Source organism: Haliaeetus albicilla, chromosome 3 (assembly GCF_947461875.1).
Source record: "Haliaeetus albicilla chromosome 3, bHalAlb1.1, whole genome shotgun sequence".
NCBI classification, from domain to species: Eukaryota; Metazoa; Chordata; class Aves; order Accipitriformes; family Accipitridae; genus Haliaeetus; species Haliaeetus albicilla.
This window is the reverse complement of record NC_091485.1, coordinates 38,891,283-38,907,612: the sequence shown is the minus strand read 5'-3', so window position 1 is coordinate 38,907,612 and position 16,330 is coordinate 38,891,283. Positions and strand designations below refer to the sequence as shown.

Genomic DNA, 16,330 nt, shown 5'->3' with positions numbered 1-16,330 from the left:
GCTTTCAATCTAAAGAGAATTACAAAAGCAGGCAAATGTTATCTGTCCCCGTCTTAGGCAGAATAAATGGGGCACAGAGAAGACAAGTAAATTGACCAGTGCCCAAAGGCTACAAAGGATCAGCAGCCTTGAGAAAAGCACAGATTTTTGCATGCCTGGTGCTGTCAAAAATTCCTACACTCCTTTTTCGTTTTAGTAACACTTTCAGCTAACTTTGTTGGATATCCTTTTTAATGGGAGAATGGAAGTAGGATGCCTACATTATTTCTATACCAAATGCATTAGGTTGGCTTATGGGAGAAATCCTGAAGTGAAAACTCTTGAGTCTATATTCTAATTTAACCACATGAGGACTGTGATTTGAGATACTTCAAAGTGGGTTACGATGGTTAACTAAGTGAAAGATAATATCCCTTTGCCATTACTGTCTAGTAGGTCTCATTACTCCTCTGGGCATGCTCCTTAGAATAAATTAAAAGGATCCACTGAGAACCATTTTGCTTTGGGTTTTTTTTTAATGATCGCCAAAAGCCATTTGCTAAAATAGTACAGAATGTTTACAGATGCCTTAGGAAGAAAACAGCAGAATGTGGAACTAATTGTGTTTATTCAAGATAATTATGAAACACAAATGACCATTACTTACAACAAGTCCCCTGACAGCTAGAGTTTGACTCGTGGGGCCAGGATCAAACTCAGTAAAGAATGGTCTTAATGTTAAGTTATACTGTCCATATGGACACCACGTATCAGCACTAGCTATTGCAGTTATTGCTCACCCCTCAGTGCTCTTGTACCCAACTAGTGTTCAGCACAGAAGAACCACAGCTGCTAATTTTGAAAAGGAAAGGCAGGTGGAAATGATGAGTGCTTCAGAAGGAAGATCCTGCTGGGGTGAGAAGCTCTGAGAAATGCAACCACAGACTTTTCTGGCAATTAAAGTAGAATTTCTGCTGTAGGAAAACAAGCCTAATGGCATTTAATCCCATCAGAGATTGGGATGTATAAAGCAGATCTAAAGGCATGACTATTAATTCCACCGTAAAGAACAATGATATACACACTGCATCTGTGTTCATCCCAAAATGGTTTGTCAAGCCATCTCTACATATTCATGTAAAACTAGTATGCATACTTCATTCTTGAATAAGAGGACAAGAGGAATCCAGTGCAGTGCAGTGTTGGAATTGCATAGAGGTAGATAGAGAAGAAAAACAGTGAAAAATTTCAAAGTGAAAAAATTTAAGTAGATTGGATGCTAGATTAAGGGATTTCCTTATTTTCTGATTTCCTCATTTTGTATGGGGCACTGAAGTGTGTTTTTTTAATTGATCTAGGAGGTTTTCTTTAATAATACTCAAATGGGTCAATATTGTCATTACAGTTTAATTTCATTTACTTCATTCTTGGTGTTGCTGTAGTTGACTTGGTTTTGCTTTAGACAAAAAAGATGTTTAGACTACCAAAAAGTGTATTAACATGTGATTCTCATACAGAGAGGTCATTTATATCCTTAACAGTGTGAAAACAAGATGCAGGCTGTACTGCTTTTATTGATTTAATTTTCTGGTGACACACACAAAATCCAAAGCTCAGTAATGTCCAAAGAAAAAACCAGCAAGTTCTTTATTGACTTTGGATCTTGATTGCTCATCTGCATGAAGACACACCTTGGTGAAATCCTGGCCATGTTTCAGTCTTGGTGCTTTTTCCTAGGAAAGAAAACCTCCACTTAGCTCAGCATTTAATATGGCAAGAAGAAACTGGACCGAGATCTCAAATTAATTCTCAAAAATTTTACAGATGGTTTATCACGCCTCCTGTGGTTGTTCAATTTCTGGGGTAAGTAATAGTAAGTTCACTCATATCCAGTAATGAGCCCCTCGTTGTCATTGTTTTTCCTTGCCCTTTCCCTCACTCTTTTCTCAAGGTACTGCCAAGACTGGAGGCTGTTGGCGGTACCCCCAGTACGTGCTGATGCTGGGCAGGGGTGACCCACCGTGGGCAGGAGCCACCTCCCTGAGGGAGGAAAACAAAAAGGAACGAACCAAGACCTTGCCCATCCTGGGGAGCAGGCACGGGCACTATTCAGTTGTTCTGGGGCACGGTTGTGAGAGAGCGGCAGGAGAGCTGGCTCCAGCAGCAAGGTCCAGGTGCTGCTGGTGCCCAGGGAAATGCCCTGGCAGGGTCCCCTCCACCTTCCACTGGGCTCACGGAGGAACCAGACACTTCTCTGTGGAGAGTGAACGAGCAAAGCAGGTTGTTTCAGGTGGACTGAAATGATTTGTGGTGCTGGGTGGAATTTGGTGACTTGTTTTTTGTTGTTTGGAAGAGGTGGGGGATTAGAAGACTTCGAAAACTTTCACTGTAACATTTCTGCTTTGACTTTCATTTTTCATATAACAGGTGATACAGCTGTAAGAAGGGGAAAATTATTTTTAAAGGATTGATGAACCTCAGAATGAAATTAAACATATAGCTGTCAAGCAAAAAGATTCAGCAGGACTTGAAAAATTTCCAGTGGGTTTTCATTTAATAGCTTTAAACAATGTTTTACTTAGACCCAGACCTACTTTTTCTCATTGACTTTTCAGCTCAGACTGGAAGGTCAGTTCCTCCTAGTGACAGCCCTTTTCCTTCCCTGTTACAAGGACCAGGCTATGCTGAGTTCACCAGTTTCCCAAACCATATTTTTAGCCATACCTCTGCCCTATGGGAACATCATTTTCTTCTACCACTACACTTAGTGATACAAGTTGAAGGGATATGTGAGGGAAAGAAGGGTGCAAAGCAGAAGGCAAATAGCATCCTGGGGTAAGCAGTTTATACTAGCAAGAGGTCCCTGAATCTCTTTTCCGGTGCCTCTGGGCAAGGAAGAGAGTAGGAACTAATTTTATGGAAGCTGCAAAACAACAACAATGAAAAACAAATAGTAAACTCTTCAAAGAAAAAGAAAAAAAAAGCTCATCAAAATCTCCCGAGCGGTACATGAGATCTCTTAGCAAAGCAAAACCACAGCCTGGTGAGCTTGACCTCTAAGCCCACATTTGAATGCACTGCCTTCTCAGAGGTGGCTGCAAACAGCTTCTAGTGATGCCAGTTACCTGGGCAGAAGTGGAGAGAAAGGACCTCTGCCTTCCTTCCCTTCCTTCACAGTCATACCCCATAAGGGTTAACGAACTGCCCGTCAGGAACCACCCTGCTCTCCTCTCAGCCACCAGCTGATCCCCCCACCAAGCCGCCGAGGTGAGAGTTCACTGACAGAGGTGGATGAGGTTAAAGATAATAAGAGTCTAAACATCCATAGGGAGTTCAGCTCATGTACAAAGTCATAATTACATAAGCCATTACCATTGTCCGGGTAAAAAGAAATCGCTGCAAGCAGGGGTGGAAAGCATTTGCAAAGACAGGCTTAAGAAGCAGGGATGGAAAATATCAGACTTTCTCCAGCGGATGCACCGTGGCTTTAGCTAGGCTATAAAATGAGGATTGTTTGGTTATTCAGGTAGAAACCTGTTAAATGGATAACCTTGTTGCAACAAATTTTAATTCTTTTAGCAGGTCTGTTCTGTCAACAGGTATTGATTCAAGCAGCCTCTGCTATTTTTATCAAATGCATTTTAGAGGCACAGAAAATGCCACTGAGGATTTAAACCCCTAGTAAGCTGCACAGAGGCAGTGTTTGTAATACACTGCTTGCTGCTTTCACAAGCTGGACAAACCTCATACATTATGGGCCAAATTATGCCCTTGGATGAGTACGCCTGATTCCCACTGCTGTCAATGTGGCTGTCATAGAAATCTGTGGGAGACCAGCTTGTGCATCCAAAGAGGAATCTGGCCTAAAATCTATTGTGCCTGTATTCCTTGTTACTTAGATATTTCTCATGTCTGCCTGACTCACTCTCTTTTTTGTCGAGGTAAAATAAGCACATTTAAATATATTGTTAAAAAAAAAAAAAGAGGATAAAAGACCTCTAGTGCTACAACGTTTTGTTTGTGTGCGAGACTATAATTAATGGAAGTTCTTTATCCAAAGTTTCCTTGAAAAGTCACTAAATAGATGGGTTTATAGAAATCTAGTGTTTCTGCAACCTTTTGAGTTTTGGACAGGCCTCGCTGACATACCCTACAAAGTGAGCAAACCTGGTCATTTCACCCCAGGTTTCACTCTGCCAATCCTCAGCTGCCCATCAGTGCTGTGCTCCCCACCTCCCACCCCCAAAGAGAATGCCTGAAAAGAGCCATTCAGGAAAGATTCTGCTGCCTCCGTGACGCAGGAGCGTCCCCCCCTCTTCACTCAGGTGGTTAGTCTGGGAGGAAAGGATGGTCTGGATGAAATAATTTGCAAAGATATAAAATACCAGGAAAAAAACAGTTTTGGGATGGGTACCCCCCCGAAACTCAGGCTGAACATACGTTGTGCATCCCCCATGGGTACTATTGTGGGGAACATGGACCTGAGGCCACGTGGATGACAGCAGGAAGGACAGTGCTAAGGGCCAGTTCCTCTGGAGGTATTCCCACTGGGCCCCTCTGAATGTCTCCTGGTGTCCTGGACAGCTCTGTGAGCTGGATACCAGGTTCAAGATTTTCTCCTCTTTGCGCGGTTGCTTTGCATTTATTTTATTCCTAGGCAGCTAGCTGGAGTGGTAAATTTATACATGCATTCAGCATTGTCATAGTCATATCTTGCCTGAGGGCATATTGATCCTTGTTACCATATTGACTTGATGCTTTTACATCTGCCAGCAATAGGTCTACACATTTTTTTTTCTACAAAGATTGCACATTTTCCTTCCCTTGCCCCAAATCTCCTCCCACATAGTCTCCTTTTATTAAGGTAAAACACTTTTTTTTTTTTTCTTTTAGTACAGCTTTTTTAAATGTGTCTGTGTTTGCTCAGGTAAAGGTTGTGCGATGATTTCTGACTCTAATGAAAAGAAAAGGTAAAGCAAACAGTTGAAAATTAATTGGCAACAGAACTTCCTTTCTGAATTATACACAGAAAGCATGTTTCATATTTGCTTTCCAGAGTGCAAGAAACAAAGCAAAGGGAAAGTTACCTGTTCATTTATAATTAAATCACTGAAGAATAGGGGAGCAGCAGCAAATTGGTCCTTGGCGACTGATAGGCTTGCAGCAGCAGAATTGCCACCACTGGCAATTTCTTATTTTCACTCATGTTCTCCATACAATTTTAACTATAGAAGTCACTAACCAAAAGCAGATGCTAAAGTAGGTCCAAAATAGTTTTTGCTTAACTTTTAGCATTTACTTAACTGATTACTAGTTACGAATCTGACACACAGCAGACATAACAGTACTCTCAAAGAGATTAAAGGATTAGTCACTCACTAGCTTAATCAGATTAATCAGAGATTTTGAACACAATATATAATTCCATCCACAGAGGGGATACATGATAGCCACATGCTAGCCTAATTTGGGAAGGGATACAAGGGTGGACAGACCATGACAGAAGAGGGCAGAAAAAAATTGCCATTTATCACAAGGATTTTTCTACATTCTGCTCTTGCAATACCACTTAGAGACCTTATATATAATGACAAACTCACAAAATATAACATCAGCATAAGCTAGTAGCCTACACAAAACTATAAGATGATTAACACAATGTCCTCCTATAAGCTCGTGATATTGGTATACAGTAAACATATGTGTGTTTTTCCTTATTTAATTTCACATTTGAAAACTTGTTTTTACTTTGTGGGGAGAAGTTCTTTTTTTTTTTTTTTCCTTTTGATGCCACAGCATCCAGGATCTGAAACATAAAGTGTGGGGAAGGACTCTGTAAACTATTAAATGCTTTGTGAGAAAATTGGAAGGTGCTCTTTGATAAAGTATGTTATGCCAGAGTAGAAAAGAAAAAAAAGATTTGCTGTCATCTGTGAGAGCTGCCAAAGCTAGAATTTAAACCTGGTTTTACCTGTGGAGAAATGTAGTATTTTTTAAGAAAACATGCGTTTCTCTTCCACATGGTTTGAATAAAGGGAAAAGTGGGGTGGAATCTCAGGATATTGAAACTGAGGTTTTCCTGTAGTAGAAGTTACTTAACAAATGTGGTATTTCTACCAATAATTAATAAAGAGAAATTATAGACAACATATGAGCCCTGTTTTTACATGTAGAGAAAAAGAGCAAGGAAAAATCAACATAACTGATGCTATCTTAATCTATCACCCTCTTCTTAACAAAACCCCGGAATGTTCTCTGCTTTCTTAAAGCATTTTTTTTCATTTTCCTGGGTTTTTTTCCATTCCTGGGATAGTGACCTTAAGAAGTTCCCTTAGCATTTCAGAAGGTGTCGGTCTCGTGTCTGAATTGTATCTCCCTGACATCCAGTCCTCAGAAAAGAAGCACTTTAAGAAAGAAAGGAACAAACAAATTAATCTCCATGTGCTTCAGGAAAGACACTGTAGTTGGAAGTAGGCCAGGTTTTCACTCTGAAGGATGCTCTGTGCTTGGCAAAGCCCAGAAATGTGTGTCTGCGATGGTTCTTCTGCTTAGATTTTAAGATTTAATAATTACAGCTCTTTAAGGGAGGAACTGCAGCTTCGTGGGAACATAGCGGCTAACAAGGAAAAACCATGTTACCAGCAATTAAGCGTTTGTTATGCAGAAACTGCAAAAAGAAAACTGAACTCTCGGAGAGAAACGCTCAAACTGTGCAATCTGGCAGCCTGTACCCGGGGTCATGTGTGCGGTACATGTATTAAACGAGTCGAGGTGAGCGTCTGTGCTACGTGCAGGCTGCCGATGCTCCCTTCTCTCTCGGCAAAGAGCGATCCTCCAGTCGCTCTTTGCCGAGAGGATTCAACAAACCTATTTACAGCAGTCCACTGATACACCCAGCGTTTGCCATCGTTTCTCCGGCAGCTGCCCCACTCCCTCTCCCAGCCGGCCCCAGCCATGGCGCGGCTCCCCGTGGCCGGTTCCTCTTCCCCCGGCCCCGGCAGCCGGATTTCAGCCACGCAACCCGTGGCAACCAGCACCCCATCACCGCTCTCCGACAGGAGAAACACAGACACAAACACAAAGCTGCCTTTGGAAAAACAGCAATTGCGCGCTCGGGCTTTGCTTTAAAGAAAGAACGCGCTGAATTAAAAACGTGCCAAGAACAACCAGGATGGCATTGCTTTATTTTCACAAAGAAGTCTCTCCTAATTGCACATTAACTGTCTTTTCGCGAACAAACTTGTTTCCACCTAACGCTGACAGTCGCGGGAGCCCGAGCGTATGTGTGTGCCGGGGAGGGGGGGGCTGCTTTGTGGCGATGTCTGTACGTCTCGTGCCTGCGCTGATGGAATTATTGTTTATTTTTTTAATTTTCAGAGGTAGGTTGATGACAGCTGAAGAAGACTGTATTTGCTGAAGAGCAGCATGATGGTAGAGAGGAGCGGAGCTCCTGAGGGAGATCTAATGGTGCCTCTCCTTCCTGCACAGAGATAAAGACTTATAATAAGCGTGTATGTTCACCATCTGGCTCTGTGCATGTGGTCCTTATGGAGGCGAAAGCAGCACAATCTGTAAATGATCAGGAGCCATCGCACTCTCTCCAGAGAATCCACGATGCAATCAAGGTGACAGATGGCATGGCCGCTGCTGTGGCCTCATGGAGAAGATCAAAATCACCTTCAATAAACTCTGACTGAAATGGGCATGAGCACCTCAAAAAAGTCAGTTTGTCAGTCAAACTGCGACAGCAAGCTGCATTGGGGAAACATAGCGGCCAGCTCTCTGTTTTCAATCGTTTCCGTCTGACTGAGCCTGAACTATGATCTTTCTCAAATTGTCCTTTCTGTTTAGCTGAAGCAGGCCAGCAAATTGCCAGATTCATAGCTTTATTGAAGGAAATTGAAAACATGATGTCCTCAATTCAAGGGACAAACAGCTGGCAGGTGCTTGGACACCCAAGCACATAAAATGGACCCCTAGTCTTTTGGACAAGTTTGTCCAACTTTTGTCGGAATAAATACAGATATATAATAAAATAGATATAATAAAATTCCAATTTAGGCAGGGTTTATCAGGCATTAGCTGACAGCAATTATATGGCTGCAAATGAACCTTGCGCTACATATTAAATGCTGGGTTTTCCCACTTATGCTAAAAATTCCACATCTACCGCTAATTATAGTGATTTTTGTCTCCCCATTTTTGGATGAATATCTTAGTATAGCCTTTTTGCCACAGCTGTTTATCAAGTATAGGCATCAAGGGCCTGATCCTGAAAGGTTCCCAACACCCTTGACAAGGTGGCACCTTACAGGATCAACCAGCCCGGGCCAGACCCCCTGAAGCACTCAGCTTCTCCCTGGCAACCCGGCTCCTCCACCTCCACCCACACCACCAGCAACCCAAATGCCGAATTTCCACCCTTGAACAGGCGGAGAGGTACCTACCAGAGGTTTTCTGTTATTTGTGCAACTGCGTGAGCAGCCAAGGGACTAGGTGAACTTCCCTGAATGTGGTGGTGAAGAAACATATCCATTCCTTTTTTTTTTCCCTAATTCTTTCTACTTTTTGTACTTATTTTTTACTGTGTCCTTAGCTTGGTCAGCTCCCTTTTTAAGGGAAGCTAAAGTAATGTGCTTGTCACTGTTTTCAGACTTGCACATGAAGGCTTCCAGGCTGAAGCCCTGTTGCCAGGCTGAAGCAAGAAGGACACGCTGAGAGGTGAGAGAGGAAGAGAAGGGCAGCCTTCCTCCCGCCCGCAGGATCCTGCCCTGAGATCTTCCTGGGACCCATGGCTGGTCTGCTTCGATACGAGAAGTGGATCAGCGGCTGCATCCCCACTTGGTGTGGCAGATGGTCACTGTCTTTCTTGGTTTGCTTGCTTGCATGTTTGGTTTTCTACCACCACATTTTAAAACGTCCCTGTCGCCCTTAGCCTTTCCAGCTACTCATTTTTAGCTTTGTTACTTGTGAAATATTCTAGAAAGTCCTTTAGCCTCGTTCAAAATCTGTTAATGGCAGTGAGTCTTTTCATCAACTTCAGGGGGGTTGAATAAGTCCTTGGCATTTACTTCTCTGTGCAACAGCACGTTAACAAAGGCAATTTTTTAAATTTTATTTTTCAGTTGGGTGTGGACCATGGGTCACATTTTAAAGTCCAGGTTCCTGTTCCATCTGACTGATTTTGCACATATAGCTGACCATCCTGTGTCGCACATTTTATGTCTGCAAAATAAATAAATATGTTGCCTTTGTACTAGCTACCCCTGTTCCTCTCTACCAATGTGACTTTTTGCATGCATGGGAGAAGAGCTGTGCTCCCTTTCACCAGTACAGACACCAAGAGACTGGGATAGAAATGGCCCAGTGTAAGCCCATCATTTTCAGCAGGCAGAATGGTGGTTTGCTACTCCAGCACTCTGGGAGTTGGATAAAAAGGCAGTGGCAAAACCTCCATCTGACAAACCAAGAAGTGCTGCTAGGAGAACAAGGACGGAGTTTTAGAGCTGAGCTCCTGAGGGTTTCTGCTCTCTCTATTGAGAAGCTTGATTTGGGATTATAAGGTCTTGCACTGCTTTTTCCCATAATGTGGTACCAGGGAGCACAGCAAACCAGGTATATGAGCAATTTCTCCCAGAGCTGAACTTTTTCACAGTTAACTGTGCTGCTGGTGTCCAGTTCATCCACAGGGAAACATCTGAGTATTGCATGAACATTTCCTACGGTGCAGTTTCCAAGGTGGAGCTAATATAACAGTGAAAATAATAAATATAATACTATAAGCTTGAGGTTCTTGTGTGGACCTTGTCAAAACATCTGAATATCTGACATCTTTATTATGGCAACCAACCTGTGTGGTGAGACATTAAGGCATTTGGACACTAAGATTTTGAAACTAAAGTATTTTGAAAAACTAATGCACTTGCCACAAGCAACACTGAATTGGGGTCTCTCTAAGTTGTAGCTAAACCCTGGTAGTTTTCTGTCTTGGACTACCTCCACACTCCTATTTTATTTGCTGTTTGTTTCTCACACTGATCACAAAGGGAGTAGCAGGGAATTCTGCTTCGCTCCTTTGGTAAGGAGGGCACAGTCCAGATCAGGTAATTTGGTTGACAAACCACAGTCCACAGCTACACAGTGGCTAGCCCTCCTTACTGAGTTTGTTTTCCTCCACCATGATCTTCAGAGGGTCCCTGCAAGGACTCTATCTCCTGTTGGAGGAAAGGCCTGAATGGGTTCCTGTGTGGGAAGATGAATGTGAAATGACCTTCAGAGACTGTTTTGAGTATAATGAATGGTTTTACTTTTTGTTTAGTGGGTGACATAATGCACGTCACATAATGCACAGCAAATTTCAGTAAACACATGCATTAGATCAATGGAGAAAAAAGCCAGGCGCAATTGAAATTTACCACTGCCTGGCTAAGAAATCTGGAGGTCTTTCCCCAATGGAGGGAAGTTTCACTTAATGCATAGAAATTTGATGTCATATATTATGAGGAGGAAAAAAGGATAGGTTTCTAGATAATTGAATGAAGTGAAGGGAAATTTAGGGCCAGAAACGTTTTCGTCCTTGAATGTTCTTTTATCATATTCCAAATAAGGACTCTGTGTCATGGACCTGTGAATACAAAGACTGCTTTTAAATCTCTACTTCTTGCATGACTGACACTTACAATTCAGTAACATCTTTCAAGACATCCTTTGTGCACATTTATTTCAAAATAATGTATTGAACCTGTAAAATCTAGAATATTTTTGCTGCAATTACACTCCCGTATTCTGTGATCAACATTTAAGTTGATCGTCCCTTGTTTTAGTACGACCTTATACCACGACAGCATAAATACAATGACTGTCACTGTCTGAAATTAAACAGCTTTTATACCATGTACTGTGGGTATTTTGTTATATATTTATGGAGGGGATAGTTGATTGAAAAAGGAAAACGTTTTGTTTTCTGGAAGAAAAATACAGAATTTGGAGCCTAGCAACGTTGCCTGGGGAATGTTTAATAATATTACCATGCCTGCCACATACCAGGGAAATGAACTTCCCAGCTACGCCTAGAAACCTGGGATCACTCCTTACCCTTACTCTCCTTTGGTTTGTTTGCTTGCTTTATCTCATTGACCCTCATTCTAGTTAGAAAAACATATTGCTTCAATCTTTTTAAGAAATCATTTAAAGTGGAAGGAAATCAGGAGAAGGGGAATATCAGCATAGAGCAATCCACTCTCAGGAGTGGAGTCGCTTCCATTGGCAGTTCAGGGCATTTTCCATTCCAGTTCCCTGGACAGCTTTATGGGGTAATAGGATGTTCTACTTCCATGGTTATCATCACAGCAAAGGCAGTGAAGTACCCCCTTAAGAGGAGGTCAACAGAGTCCAGTATCAAGAGCAGGAGGTTTCAATGGAGAAGAGAGGATGAGAAAATTGAAATAAAGGACTGATTTCGAACAACAGTGCCAGTGTTTCATACATATGACTGTCTTTCATCTAATGAAAATACCTCATAGAGGGGAAAAAAATAATTCCTAAACACAGCAGATATCTTATGTGTGTGAACTAACATGAATTTCTCACATTACTCTGGTCAGCTATCACCAGGAAAGGGGAATGGCTAGCATAATGTTCTACTGTGAATTTTTCTTTTAAAATTTCTGGGACATTTTATATAGTCTGAGTGGTGGATGTGCCGGGATCAGCAGTATGAACTGAAATATAGATGAAATCAAACTAATATGGAGTGGCCACTTGCAAGTATTTGGGTGTGTGGATTAAGACTGCAAAAGTTGATCTGGGCAAAAAGGGTATGTTTTGCATGCAATTTTTTCTTTTGTGCATGTGGGCACAGAATTACCATCACAAAAGGTAGACAGATACATTTGTGGATGGTATTAAATAGCTACAAAACCCATACCCCTATTTAGAAAGGTCCATTTACACAGTGGTCTCAGCCTGATTTCTAATTGTTCATATACCGTTATTTGAACATAAAATCCTGTAATTGCTCCTGTGGTGGGAGCAAATTAGTGAACTCAGAATAGTCTATCTAAAATCAGAAACCAGGAGCTGAAAATATTCAGTATGACTGTGGTATATTTTGTGTTATGAATGTACCACAGAGCCCTCAGACCATTATGTACTTGCATTACTATTTTAACAGCAGCTGCTACATCTGGGTGGTATGCAGAGTCTGCTCCTACCTACCTGCAGCTCTACAAGAGCTGCAGAATGGAAGTCTGATAAGAGGAGATGCATTGCTTTGTATGATAAAAGGTACTTTCTTTGTCTGGCAAACCACTCCTTTTGTATGCACATCAACCAGATGGCCATTTCAGTTTGTCTCCGGCTGTGAATCAGACAATATGGCAGAATTAAGGGAAAAGCAAAACCTTCCCCTCCACCCCTCCTCTCTGTACATAAAATTAGAAATCATCAACCTTTAGGGAGATTTAATTTTAATACTTCATTCCTTTGGTAATTTAGGGACTTTTGACTTGCTCAGTCAGTTACCATGCATCACTCTCGTTAAGGTGTGACTAGCTAAGTGCTTAAGGACCATGAGACAGAGAAAAAGGGGATAAGAGATTAAGTAACAAAAGATGTGTGAGAAGCAGTGGTTATTAAAAAAAGAGGGGGGTAATTTTAGTGCTTTGATTTGATACAAACTACATTTTGCATAGTGAGGTTTCTCATGGTGTTACATAGACAGTGATTGCAGTTCTCTTTCATGTCACATCAAGAAGTCTCGGGTCTTGTTGTGGGATTAAACACAGAAAATTCTTTGCAGATGGTCTACAGTGTTTTATCCTACACTGGACATCCTTCTGCAAATTTTGGGCAGCCACATCATTACCCTGGAGAATTTGCAGAGAATTTGGAAAACCAATTTGTTTTGGGACCAGGAGGTGAAAGGCAGCTCCCACACAGGTGGGGAATGTTACATGCTCTTGATATCTAAATTTGATGAGTTCAGCTGGAGAGGAAGAATCAAGGTGAGGAAAGATGGCCCACAGAAATCTCAGTAAAACTAAATCTCCAGAAAAGACTGAAATCTGCAACAGGAGCCCTAAGACCTTGGCTGTTGTACTTCCGGGGCAAAAGGGCCTTATGAGGTTTACAGAGACCTACCGTACACAGCATGTAGTTACTAACATCATTTAGAGCCTCGTGACACTGTTTGTTTGACTTATTTGGCACAACCATGTGGGATAAAATTTGACAATAGCTAGAAAGAGACCCAAAGCCACTATGCCAGAAAAAAACCCTCTAGCTCCTGCTAAGAGATGGCAGGTCTATATTAAATCCTATATTTGATTGGGGTAAAGTTCGTACTTTTCCAGACACTGTACCAGAAATTTTCAAGCATATACATACTGATTTTGCCACATATCTCAAAACAAAATTATCTCTGAGTACCAGTAACTTTTGCTATAATACAGTGATAGCCACGTGCAGTCGTGAAGAGACACATTCCTCAGTGAAGCATGTGCCCCTACTTTAGCAACTGCTAAAACTAAATCCAGGCGTTGAGTCCTCAGTTTGCCTGCTGTTTCCACCTGCTAGTAACCAATGTACCAAGAAATACAAAGGTATTTCTCTAATGTGTGAGTTACATAACATCCTCTTGGCTCATAGAAGATCCCCAAGAATGACCATGGAAGCTTAAGTAAAATTAGGTCCTATGAAATAATGAAACTGGGCACTCTCAGGATTCTCCCTACAGTTGGCGAGAGTTCCTGTTGACTTCCATTAAAACAGAGTTCCAAATCCTTTTCTAATCCTTTAGTTAGCAAACACTGTAACTACATTCAAGTGACACTTAACAGCGAGGGCAGTGAAGAAGAGCACTTTCCCATGCATCCCTTCTTGGCCACTTTGAATTTATGCCAACAGTGACAACAGGCAATGGTATTTCATGGTTTCCTTCATGTTATGTTTACCTTGTTTAAGTCTAACTTTAAAAAAAATCACACAGTATTCCATTTATACGCAAAAATTTTGCCAGAAACCATGGGAAGAAAACAGCAGTGAAAAACATTTGGGAACATATAATTTATTAGTGAGTATCACTCTACATAGGAATAAGGGAATAGGTTATAAATAACTCAATTTCAAGAGAGTTTGGGAGGTTTTACACCTTCAATCATTTATCCTAAGGCTCTGGAAATTGGATTTTCTGTGCTTGGCTGCTGTTGTAGTGAAAGTAAACATAACAACAGGCAAAAAATGAGACACTGGAGTTCTGAAATGTTTAGCTTCAATTCTTATGCATTAACTCGTGTTAAGAAAATGTCGTGACAGCCAGCAGACATTTTACTAATGTTTGGTGGGAGGTAGCTTTTGCCCCAAAAGTTTAAGGGTCAACTTGCCAAAACAAAGAATGGATAAGATAGAAGAAAAAAATAATAATCATGATTTTACAGGTGTGAAGGTTTGGTTTCATCCAGAGATACATGAAAAATCTCTGTTGGAACTGGGGTTGAACTCTGAAATGTCAATTATATACTTTCAAAGAAATATCAACCATATGATATCTGCTTATAAAATCTCATGAGTATAAAATTGTGACTAAAATACTCTACATTAATGATAATGAGGCAAAAATTCTGGGAAAAAGTTGCATGAGGGTTAGTAGTTACTTTAAAAATTAATTTTCTAGGTGGGGAAAGACAAAAGGCAGAAAAAGCAAACATTCAAGTAGCTTATGAATTTTCTCTGCATGTCTCAAGACTTGTATTCTGAAATTTAAGCGCTCACACTAAAGGGGCTTGATTTTCAACAGTATTTGATACTCATTTTCAGCTTTACATCAGGTATCTTTCACTTCACAAGCTTAAGGTTTATCAGTTCTTTACTGTGCCTACGTCAAGTAAGACATCCATTACAGTCTGAGTGCTGTGAGATCCCTGAAAAATCTGTGAAATTAAAATACCTCAGTGCAAATCTAAGATCTATGGGGAATAACCAGTTCTGATGAGGAGTTTCTTTATACATCAGTGTTCCTGTCTGTAGAAATGAGACAGTAATATGTAACTCCTTTGCAAAGCACCTTGAGATCTGAAATCTTTGAACATACTATGTAATAACTAGGTTTTGTTATCAGTAGTGCATTGTTGGTACCAGATGTATTACAGAAAGACAGAAGAGATTGTGTGATGTACTATATAGAGTAAACTCCTCAAGGGAAATTCCTCCTTTATCCATGACATTTTTACCTAAATGTAGAGAAAAAAAAAGAATGGTATTCTGAAAAGTCTCCAATCAAATTGCTTTTTTATCCAGGGAGTGGTAGAATTAACATGCTATCTGGTACATGGTAACTCTTTTACTGGGAGAAAGAATACATTTGCCAGCATAATATCTGCATTTTGATAGTCCTGCCATACAAATCTGATGCACTAGATCTCGAATGCAAGCGCAAGAATCTACATACCCATCTTTATCATAATGATTACAATAAAAAGGAGGAAAACTGTTGGATTGCTTGATAATGAAAATAAAACCCCTTAATGGGCAGGAAAATTTTAGCAAGGTAGCTGTAAATCTCAGCACAGTTCTCTTATCAGATGATCTGTAATCTTACTCTAAAGTCACTTCAAACCTATGGAAGAAAATCCGAAAGGTCAACAAAATAAGTAATTTTTCTTCTTTGTACTGGCATGCAATTTTTACGTTAAATAAAATTTATACCTCTGTATAAACAGATTTCTCAAAATTAATGTCTTCCTACCTTTATCCAGTTATCTTCTCATGATTTTAAATAATCAGAAGTCGTAACTTATGGTATATGAAGACTTGAGTGTTTTATATGTTGTTATCATTCCTGAGCATGGCTTCCACAGATGTGTGTATAGCCTGCAGTGTGTATACATATATCCTCTCTCTAATAACTAGTGAGCCTCTGGAGACAAAGCCACCTCTTGTGCAGTTCTTAAGTACATGAATAACCTTAAGCACATGACTCATGCTGTTGACTGGGATATCTCATGCATTTAAAGTTACATACGTGCTAAAGTGATTTGATGGATCAGGGCCAAAACAAGTAGGGACTATAGCATTGTGGGGCTAATGATGCTCTTACTGTAAGACTCATTATCCCGGTTTTTGCATGAATTTTAGCAAAGCAAAGGGTTTGTGATTAGTGGGAATTCTTTAAGGTTTATTTTAATTTGTTTGATTTCATTCCATTGTGCATGGCCCATTTTTATGCCTGTGTTTCCAAGGAAACAGTTGTAAAATGGAATTTGATATGATGTGTTATCAGGTTCCTTGTCAGCAAGTTTCAAGTGATAGTTATGAACTTGACAAATTAAGTTAAAAAAAATTATGATACGAGTAT

The 16,330-nt window shown here is 40.6% G+C and overlaps 1 long non-coding RNA gene across 1 annotated transcript; it reads right to left on the bottom strand.

Annotated features, from left to right (window-relative positions):
• Positions 1 to 495: 495 nt before the first annotated feature.
• On the bottom strand, positions 496 to 15,936 carry LOC138684768 (uncharacterized). The gene is made up of 3 exons (XR_011324033.1): positions 15,722 to 15,936; positions 2,055 to 2,233; positions 496 to 1,712 (listed from the first exon to the last, which is right to left on the bottom strand). It is a non-coding gene; the product is annotated as an uncharacterized lncRNA (long non-coding RNA).
• Between the last annotated feature and the right edge of the window lie 394 nt (positions 15,937 to 16,330).